The sequence below is a fragment of the Galeopterus variegatus genome, unplaced genomic scaffold, assembly GCF_000696425.1.
Source record: "Galeopterus variegatus unplaced genomic scaffold, G_variegatus-3.0.2 Scaffold1018, whole genome shotgun sequence".
NCBI lineage: Eukaryota > Metazoa > Chordata > Mammalia > Dermoptera > Cynocephalidae > Galeopterus > Galeopterus variegatus.
Window position 1 is genome coordinate 166340 of NW_007727129.1, and position 9470 is coordinate 175809.

Consider the following 9470-nt stretch of genomic DNA (forward strand, 5'->3'; position numbering starts at 1 on the left):
GGTTCTAGGAGTGCCCATTGCTATCCAGGAGTTGGAGCCATGGGAGGATTTTTGTGTGGGAGGGTGTGGGACATGGTCAAGCTGATGTTGGCAGGACAGGGGGCCTGGTGTCTGTCCCTTGCAGGGCCCTGTCCCCACTATGGGCCTGGATCATGCCGTGTTGTCACAGGATAAGAGTCACGATGGGCTGGACGACACCCCAGAAACAGGGCATGGTGCCGCCCACTCTGTCATGGGTGGTGCACTCCAGCACATGCAACAGACATGTGGGTCTAGAGCTTGGGAGCAAGGGTACAAGAGTGTGCACATGGGTGTGCTTGGCATGGGCAAATGGACACGTGTGTTTACACGCACACCTGGACATAGGAGTGTGAATGTACACAGTGAGCCATGTGTGCATGTGTACATGTGTGTAACTGACATGTGTGTCTCTGTGTGCACAATGTCTATGACCATGTATGTGTCATAGTGGGAGCCTGAGGATCTGGGAGTGCATGGGGGGAGGTGCCTGAGGGAGGGTGAATGCTTGTGCACACCTGCTTGTGTGTGTGCACAGATGCATGGACGTTCACATGTATGTGCACACACCTGAGGCTGCATGTTCATAAGAAGGCCTGGGTGTGATGTGCACACCTGAGGATGTGTGCATGCACGTGCATGCGTGTGCATCTGCGGGTAGCCCCCAGGTAATCATCCGGGTGGGAGGTGCTCACTGTGTGTCTGAGCCCACATGTGCCTGAATGTGTGGACACGTGTGCACACATGCAGTGGGGCTGAGAGGTGAAGGAAGCGGGCACTGGAGACCCCTTGGAGCTGCTTCCATCCCAGCCCCTGATGATGCTGACCCATGCCCCACTGGGGCAGCTGGGCCTCTTTCCCTCCCAATAGCCTGGACCAGGGGTGGACCTGATCCCCTGTGAGCTTTGCTGGCACTGAGGGTGGGGAGGCAAGAGGGCTGGGACTGGGGTGAGTGAGGGTGAGAGGATGTCCCTCCAGGGTAGGGCATAGCACCCAGCTAGTCCAGGCCAGCTTTGTGCCATCCTTGCCTGGTGAGCCTGAGCTGTGTGCCCCTGACCCCATTTGTTCCTGGTAATGTGGGCTGAGGCCTCTCAGATTGTCCTGAGGACTCGCCCAGCTGAGGCAACACCCCTACCCCTGGACTCCTGCTGGGTCTGGGGGGCCAGGGGAGCTCTAGAAGCCTCAGTTTTTCTGACTTCAATGGGGACACACAGAAGGGCCCATACCCTGAGGCCTTGCCTGGCTGGGCCTCAGCCCCAGGGATGCTGAAAGGTGGAGCAGGTGGAGGCTGGGAGTCCCTGCCACCCGCCCCAGCCAAGCCCAGAGAGGTGTACAGGCTCATCCAAGGCTGCACAAGGAAGGACCCTGTCTGCATCTGAAGCACCTGCTCCTGCCCTCTGGGCTCCTCCCAGCCTCCCCCCTCCCAGTCTTCACCTGCAGGGTTCCTCTCTGCACTTAGGAGAGCGACTTACCCGAGGCTGAGTGGCCCTCCCAGGCCGGAAGGGGCCCCAGTTTCTGTTCTGATCTCTCCAAGGACTTCTTGGCCACTAGGGACAAATCTCCCTCTCTCCAAAGCTCGGTTCCCGCTTTGGTAAGACGGGGAAAACAATGAGATCTGTCTGCTCCAGAGCTGGCCAGGACATCCCACGGGTGCCACCCACTCTGGCTCTGGTGGGGAACCAGCCTGGGGTGCTGGGAGGCTGTTTCCTGCTGGGCCCGAGTCACAAGCGGCCCCGCTCCCTCTCCTCAGGCCCTGAGATGGGGAGGACCATTGATCGTCAAGGCGGGGAGCCATCCATGCCAGGCGGAGCTGCGTCCTCGCACATCGACTGCACAGTCTGTGCTCGCTCCCTCCCCACTCGGCTAACAAGCCTAATTGGCGGGACGGGCACGTGCATGTGTCTGTCTGGGAGCCTGGGCTGCTGGGCCTACCCCCACTCTGGCTTGAGGGGGGCATTGTTGGGAGCCAGGACAGGACATCAGCGTCCTGCCCCTCAGGCTGCTGGCCAAGGTCTCCTGGTTACTGGAGGAAACCCCTAAAGGAGGTTTGTCAGCAGGTCGAGGTGCCCAGTAAGGGGGGCACCACGAGGGAGGGGCTGGTCCCCTACCCAAAGCTGAGGATGGTTCCCACGCACACAGGGGTAGATGGGCAGTGAGGGGACTGGGGGGGACAAAGAGAGGGGACTGGAGCAGGGCATGTGGTGAGGGGGCTGGGGGCAGGAAATGTGGTGGAGGAACTTGGGGGGCAGAGGACATGGTGGGGGACTGGGGGCAGGGTATGTGGGGGGGAGCTAGGGACAGAGGCCATGGTGGGGGACTCGAGACCCTGGCACTGGAGGACAAAGAAGGCACAGGATTTCTTGGCAGGAAGAAGGAAGATGGGGCAGCTCCAGAATGAGGGCGTAACCTGCGGGTGGTCACTTCCCTATGGGGGTGAGGTCCTGCCCGCTTCCCACGGGCAGCCATGGGGCTTGGGCAAGAGAGAGGGTACATTAAAGCTGCCTGGGAGGCAGTGAGCCCCCGGTCTCTGGGGGCATGCAAGAGGAGGCCCTGGTAAAGGACTTCTGCTCTGCACGCAGCAGGATGGCTGTCAGGGAGGAGGGGATGGACCTCAGAAATGTCCCTTGAGGCCACTCAGCTGAGCAAGTGCTAGAGTGGGGCAGGAAGCTTGGTCCTAGTCCCTGGAGATCCCTCCCAAAGGGATGACCTATAAGTTGGGGGACCCAGCTGGGCTCCCTACTCTATGCAGCATACTCATTAGCTGCCTGGCCTGGGGCTCTCCTCAGCCCAAGCCCCCAGAATTCAGCTGCCCCCACACCCATCAGGCTAGCCACCGCCCAGTGCTGGGCTCCAACGATGACACCCCACAATCTGTTCCTCAGATGAGGGTGCAGGAGCCTCCAAGGCCCCCTGGAGTGGCCAGCCTGGCACCAGGATGCACTACCAGCCAGCCCAACCCTTCCTGCCAGCTCCCCAGTGCTCCTGTCCCCTCTCCATACTCCTCGGCACTCCTCCAAGGCCCATATCCCCACAGCCTGCCTGGGCCTCCACTCTCAGTGCCCCCCTAGCTTTCATGTTGTGTGATCCAGGATTCGTGCCACGGAAGGAAGGAAGGGGCAAGTGGCTCCAGTGGAGCGGGGAGGCCCCACGCTGGCCACTTGGCCTTTGCAGCAGTGGTGTGCTGGGGCCGCTCCTCTTGGCTTGACCAGTGCACAGGTTCAGTGACGTCAGGTTGGCAGCTTGCACTTGGCCACGGTGGGAGTGTTTGCACTGTGGACATTGGCAAATGCCACAAACCAGGGCTTTTTTTGTTTGTTTGTTTGAGTCCCCGTTTACCAGCACATCATTGCTCCAAAGTCTTACTTTACTTCCAGCAAACTTACCCAGTGGCTATGCTGCATCCATGTTCTGGATGAGGAAACTGAGGTCCAAGGGGGATGGGGGGTGCCTGGATACCCCCAGCCTGGCATGCAGCACCAGGATGGCTGAGCTGTGGTCTTCACTGCCAACACCAGGACACCAGGGAGGCCCCGGTTCCCCCAGCACCCCTCCGGCCTGGGGCTGGCGGCTGCACCCTCGTGGCCCACCGGCGCAGACAGGTGCGTGGCTGGCGGCCCACTCGCGGCCCATCCGTCAGCCCGCTAATCTCCCGCCATCCGCGGGCCTCTCGCGGGCCGTGATGGATGGGCTCCGGCCCCGCCGACTGCTGCGAAATCACTCAGCAGCCAGACAAGCCCCTAAATCTGACGCTCGGAGTGTTGAAAGGAGGAATGTCTGTTTTCATAACCTACCTCAGTTACAATAAATATTTAAAATGCACATTAACATCCTCTCGCTGCACAATCGGCCTCTGTGGCCCCGGCCCGCGCAGATTTAATTAGCTCCCGGCTTCCCCGCCGGCCGCGCTCGCCCGTGGACGGAAGGCCCCTGTTTTCTTAAACTCCCGGCCCGCCATAAATATCGGCTTCGAGCAGCTGGGCCAAGACAGAAGCTTTTTGTCTGGCTGGGCGTCCCTCCACCCGCCTCTCCACAGGGCCTGGCAGGGCGGCCCCCGGCGCCGGCACAAGGGTCGGGTGAGTGCCTGGTGGGGTGGGGTCTCTGGGCCTGTGGGTGCACATGAATGGGGGTGAGTCCCAGGGTGTCCTGGCTGTGGGTGAGCCCTGACCAGGGTCTGGGAAGATAAGGAAAATCTGGAAACAAAGGGGGAGCTGCATCCTCCAGACTGGAACAACCCTCCAGGAGGCTGCGCCTCACCCGGCAGACGGACCCAGTGCAAGGCCCAGTGGTTTTCTTTTTGCTGGCTCTCAGCTCTGGGGACAGCAGGTACCCGTCCTTCACTGTGTGGCAACACAGACAGCTCATGTTCCTGGGTACCAGGCACCAGGCCCTGTGCTAAACACCTTCAGCACCAGCTCATCAACTCAAAGGAACCCCTTGAGGTAGGGATGGTGTCGCTCCCATTTTACAGGTGAGGATACTGAGGATCAGGGGGTTGGAATGGCTTGCCTGAGACACACAGATCAAGAGAGTCTGGAGCCTGATTTGTCTGGAGCCCACACTGTTAGAACACTGAGCAGCCTGCTGCTCAGCCGGCTCAGCCAGATTCTCACTCATTCATCATTCATTCATTCATGCAAGAATTCATTTCTTCTTTTTCCCAGCTGTGTGGGTTCACTAGCACATCTGGCACTGCCACTCCATGGTGAGTGCTTGCTGGGGCCCCGGCATCCTCTCTGGCCAGCTGCAGAGCTATCTGGGCAGGTGACCTGGCTGTGTAAATGCCCGGAGGCAGGAAAGCTTATGTGGCTGGAGGGCTTGGGCCAAGAGAGCCAGGAGGGAGCACTGGCTGTGGCTCTGGAGGACCTGGGTGCCAGGATGAGATGCTCTGAACTGTATCCTGTAGGATTAGGAGCAAGAAGCAGGCAGAGTGAAGATGGGAAGGGGGGTGGTGGGAGTCAGGGTGGCAAGGAGGAAGCCAGGAGCTCTCCTTGGAGGAGGTGGCTGGAGTGAGTCCTCAATCAGGAGGCCTCTCCACAGCCCAAGCCTCACTCAGCCCCCAAAAGGTGTGGGACTAGTCGAGTTTTCCAAGCTGGAGATGAGGACCCCTGGGGGCAGTGGGGACCCCAACTGACCATGAACTCACAGCTGGGTCAGTGCTCCTGGCACAGGATGAAGCTCAAGAAAGGGACCAGGCCTGCTTTCCTCAGCCTTATGTGGTGGGAAAACTGAGGCTCAGAGAGGGCAAGCACTGGTCCAGGGCTGCCTAGTATATTGGTGGCTGTTTTGGGTTGAATTGTGTTCCCCAAAAAGATGTGTTCAAGTCCTAACCCCTGGTACTTATGAATGCGACCTTATTTGGAAGTAAGGTCTTTGCAAATAATCAAGTTACTATGAGGTCATGAATGTGGGTCCTCGTTCAATATGACTGGTGTCCTCACAAGACAAGGGAAATGTGGACACAGAAGATCTAGGGAAGAGTGCCGTGTAAAGACAGGCAGAGATCAGAGGATGTCTCTACCAACCAAGGAGTGCCACAGCCACCAGAAGCTGGAGACAGGCCTGCAGCAGATTCTCCCTCAGAGACTCCAGAAGGAACCAGCCCTGCTGACACCTTAATCTTGGACTTCTGGTCTCCACACTGTGAGAGAGTAAATTTCTGTTGCTTAAAGCCCCCCAGTTGTGGCACTTTGTCCTAGCTGCCCCAGGAACCAATGTTGTGGCTAAACCCAAGAGCCAGACCCAGGGTAGGGGTCCCCAGACTGCTTCTCCTTGTTCCATCCTGGTCATCCTGTGACATCCATTGCTCTGGGATTGGCTGGAGAACCCAGTTTTCCAGCAGGTGGGCAGCACCTCCTTATCTGAGGCGCTTCTGGCCTGTTTGGGTTGCAAAGCAGGTCGTGGAGGCTGGGATAGGGGCAAATGTGCCCCCCCTGGAAGGGAGGAGCTTGCACGCCAAGCCTGGCCCCATGGCCTGACTTCTAGATGGCTTTGGGATCCAGATAGGGACAACATTCCGAGTCCTTTCTCAAGGCTGCAAGGCATGGCCCCAGAGAAGGTCGGGGACCACCTGGGGCTCCAGCATGTCAGTGGTGAGGCCCAACTGGGATGTGTCCTGTGCCACCCCTTCCCCCAATCCAGGTGCCCTGAGTTATGACCATCATCTAAGGGCCCTCCCCTCCCCAGGCCAGAAGTGGCAGCTGGAGGATCCCTCTGTCTCCCTGGGCTAAGATCTCAACATCCCTCCTCCTTTGATGGCCCGTAGTTGTTGGCCTGGTGCTTTCTGGGTTCAAGTTCAAGCACAGCAGTGTGTGTGTGAGACTGGATCCCAGCTTCCTAACCTTGGGCCCTTGTACTCGGGGGGAAGGGAGCACTCACGCACGTTCTGCAGGGGATCGGTGAACCCCTGCAATTGTTTGCAAAATTGCGCTGGCCCATGTGCTATTCTGGAGAGACAGCTCAGTGGTTCTACAGATTCTCAAAGAGGTGAAGAACCCTGCCCTGAAGGAGTGGCTCAACATTCTGGGTTTCTTTCATGAATCTGAAGTATGATCCTTGACCTCCAGAATATTAACTCACTCACTCATTCATTCTGTCATTGTGAATATATATCTGACATTCTCCAAGCATTTCCTGGTGTCCTGGGCTGAGCTGGGGGGCTGTGCACTAGGTGGGGAGATGGGCCACGGCCAGATGAGTGACGTACACCCTGATAAGGGCTCCACTGAGCACAGGGCTAAGCCAGCCTGGAGGTGCGTGCATGTGAGAGTACGCACATGTGTGTGCATGCATGTGCCTGTACACGTGTGAGTGCTCAAGGCTTCAAGCACCAGCGTTCTAGCAGCAAGGAGGAAGCTGCTGGCCTCTTGACCTGGTCTTGGGAGGCACATGGCATCACTTCTGTAGTTCTCTGTTGCTTGAATCTGTCCCAAACCAGCCCAGATTCAAGGGGAGCAGATGTGGATTCCCCCTCGATAGGAAGAATATCAAAGCAATTAGGGGTTATGTTTTAAAATCACACGGTTACATGATCAGATAGATTTTCTGGACAAATCACTCTGGCTGGGAGCGTGGAGTGGAAACCAGGGCTTTGCCTCTCTAAGCAGATCCAAATGGCCTCTGCTCTGCAGCAAAGCTTGAGCCCCAGGAGAGGAGCGTCGCCCTGGAGACAGAGGTCATGGCTAGGGGCTGGGACTAGGATGCCCGTGGTCGGCAGACAGAGCTCCTTTGGGCCACAGCAAGCCAGAAGGGCTTCCCGGAGCAGGGGCAGTTGACAGGGGCCAAGAAGGCCAGACTCTGACCTGAGGAGATCTGGACAGGCCCTTCAGCCCATCTGGACACAGGGCAGCCAAGATCTTGGTGTGCGTGTGCATGCATGTGCCCATGTACGTGCGCACATGTGTGTGCGTGGGACTCTCTGACAGCCGATATTTCACAGGCTCCTGAGCCAGCTCCCACTCCCACCCGCTCGCTCCTGTTTATGAAGCGAAGGGTAAGTGTTTAATTAGTCGCCTAATTGCCTGGGTAATTGGGAGACGTACTCAGCTCTCCAAGTAATCAGTCGGAACAGGCCTCGAAAAATATCTGGCCCAATATTCATTAGTGTGGTTCAATCGTTAAACAGTTACTGTGTTTGGTTCATGACAAGGCCCAGCAAACAGCTGCGCGCCCTGCAGCTGCCCGCCAGCCCCGGCTGGGCAGGCTGCCCTGCGCAGACTATCGGACAGACAGCCACCGCTGGGGCACAGATGCTCCTGGCCTCTGCCCCGCCCAGCTGCCCTCTGCTGCCCACTCCCCTGGTCTGACCTGCATCTCCCTGGAGACACAGGAGGTCCTTCAGTCAGCCAGGCTACCCCTCTCCTGGCCTCCCCTTCCCTAAAGGAGCCATGTGCCTGGATTCCAGGAGTAGGGCAAAGGAAGAAAGGGCTCAGTGTATAGGGCTAAAGGGATGGGGGAGAGGGAAGGGGGTTTCCCCGTATGGAAAAGGGCTGTGGCCCTTCAGCATTGCCTCCCAAGTACACTGCCCCTTTACAAAGCAGGCGCACATCCGCTGCTCTCTTTTACTATCTGCACAGTCCTGCAAGGTGAGGACCACAAATGTGTCCATTTTACAGATAGGGAAACTGAGGCCCTGAGGGGCAAAGCAGACTGGGATGGAGCCACATTTCCCCCCTTAATCAACAGTCCCCGGGGGCCTTCTGGAGGTGGGGCCAGCCCACCTGCTCCCTCTCCCCAGAACTCCACCTGCCCATAATTGTTTTGGCTGTCAGTGGAGGAAGCGTCTGAGAGGCAGGGCAGTGTCAGCTGCAGCCCGGGGTCTCCCATGAAGCAAGGCAGCCCCATAAGCTCCACCCCACATCTGTCCGCTGCTGTGACTGAAGGGCCACCTGATACCTCCAAATACTGCTCATTCATTCATTCATTCATTCTTGTTCTCTACAACTATTCCCAGAGTACCTTCCTCCAGCCAGGTACTGTGCTCTGGGCTGGGCACAGCAGTGAACAAACCAGACCTGGCTCCTGCCCCTAGTGATGCCCCCAGGACATTCTGAAGGAGGGGAATGTGCACTGAGGCTCTTCAATGGAGGAAGTGGGCTGGGGTAGCAATGCTTGAGTCAGGACCTGAAGGAGTCCAAGTCAACCAGGTGGAGTGGGGAGGGAAAAGCATCTGGTGAATGGAACAGCATGTGCAAATCCCGGAGGTGGAGGGAAGGCAGAAGACCAGTGGCTGCAGCGAGCTGGGAGAGGAGGGCGTGGAGAGGACTAAGTCAGGGGGCGGGTGGGGGTGTGTGCAGGGTTTTGCATGCCCAGACAATGGCCTGCATTCTAAGAGTCACGGGAAGACTTTCAGGTGGCTTAAGGTGCTGTCTAGCTGACATTTTTAAAAGACCATTCACAAGGAGGATAGGAAGGGGGCCCCTGGAGAAGTAGAAAGACCTGTGCAGCTATCTAGGAGCGGGGGAATGCCGTGGACTAAAGAGGGCCAACGTGTGCCCATCCATGCCCAGGCACCACCCTGCTCTGGGACCAGGGGGGGAGATGGCCCTGGGCTTCCTGGTCTCCAGCTTGGGGGTGGGAGATGAGAGAGGCATGTATTTCTCTGGTTACCTCTCCGTAGGGCTGAGGTTTGGGGATGGCTCTTTCCTCCTCTGAAGGCCACAGCTCCTGCTGGGTAGCTTCCCCTCCAGCCCTTGCCCTGCACCTGTGTCCTCTCCCTGCTGCTGTGGCCGGCATTGCTAGCCCAGGATGCTTGCCTGAGTGCTTGGGGCCCTCCAGTCCTGCAGGACTTTGTAAACAGCCTCCCCTCATTAAATCTCCTTTCCTACTTTGAGCTAGCCCTCGGCAACATCCCGCATTCTACAGTACTGCCCAGCTTGAATTCCACCACAACCATGGCTATTTGAGGTTCACACACTGAGCACCCCTTGCCCTTAAAGTGTAGACATGTGACCTTG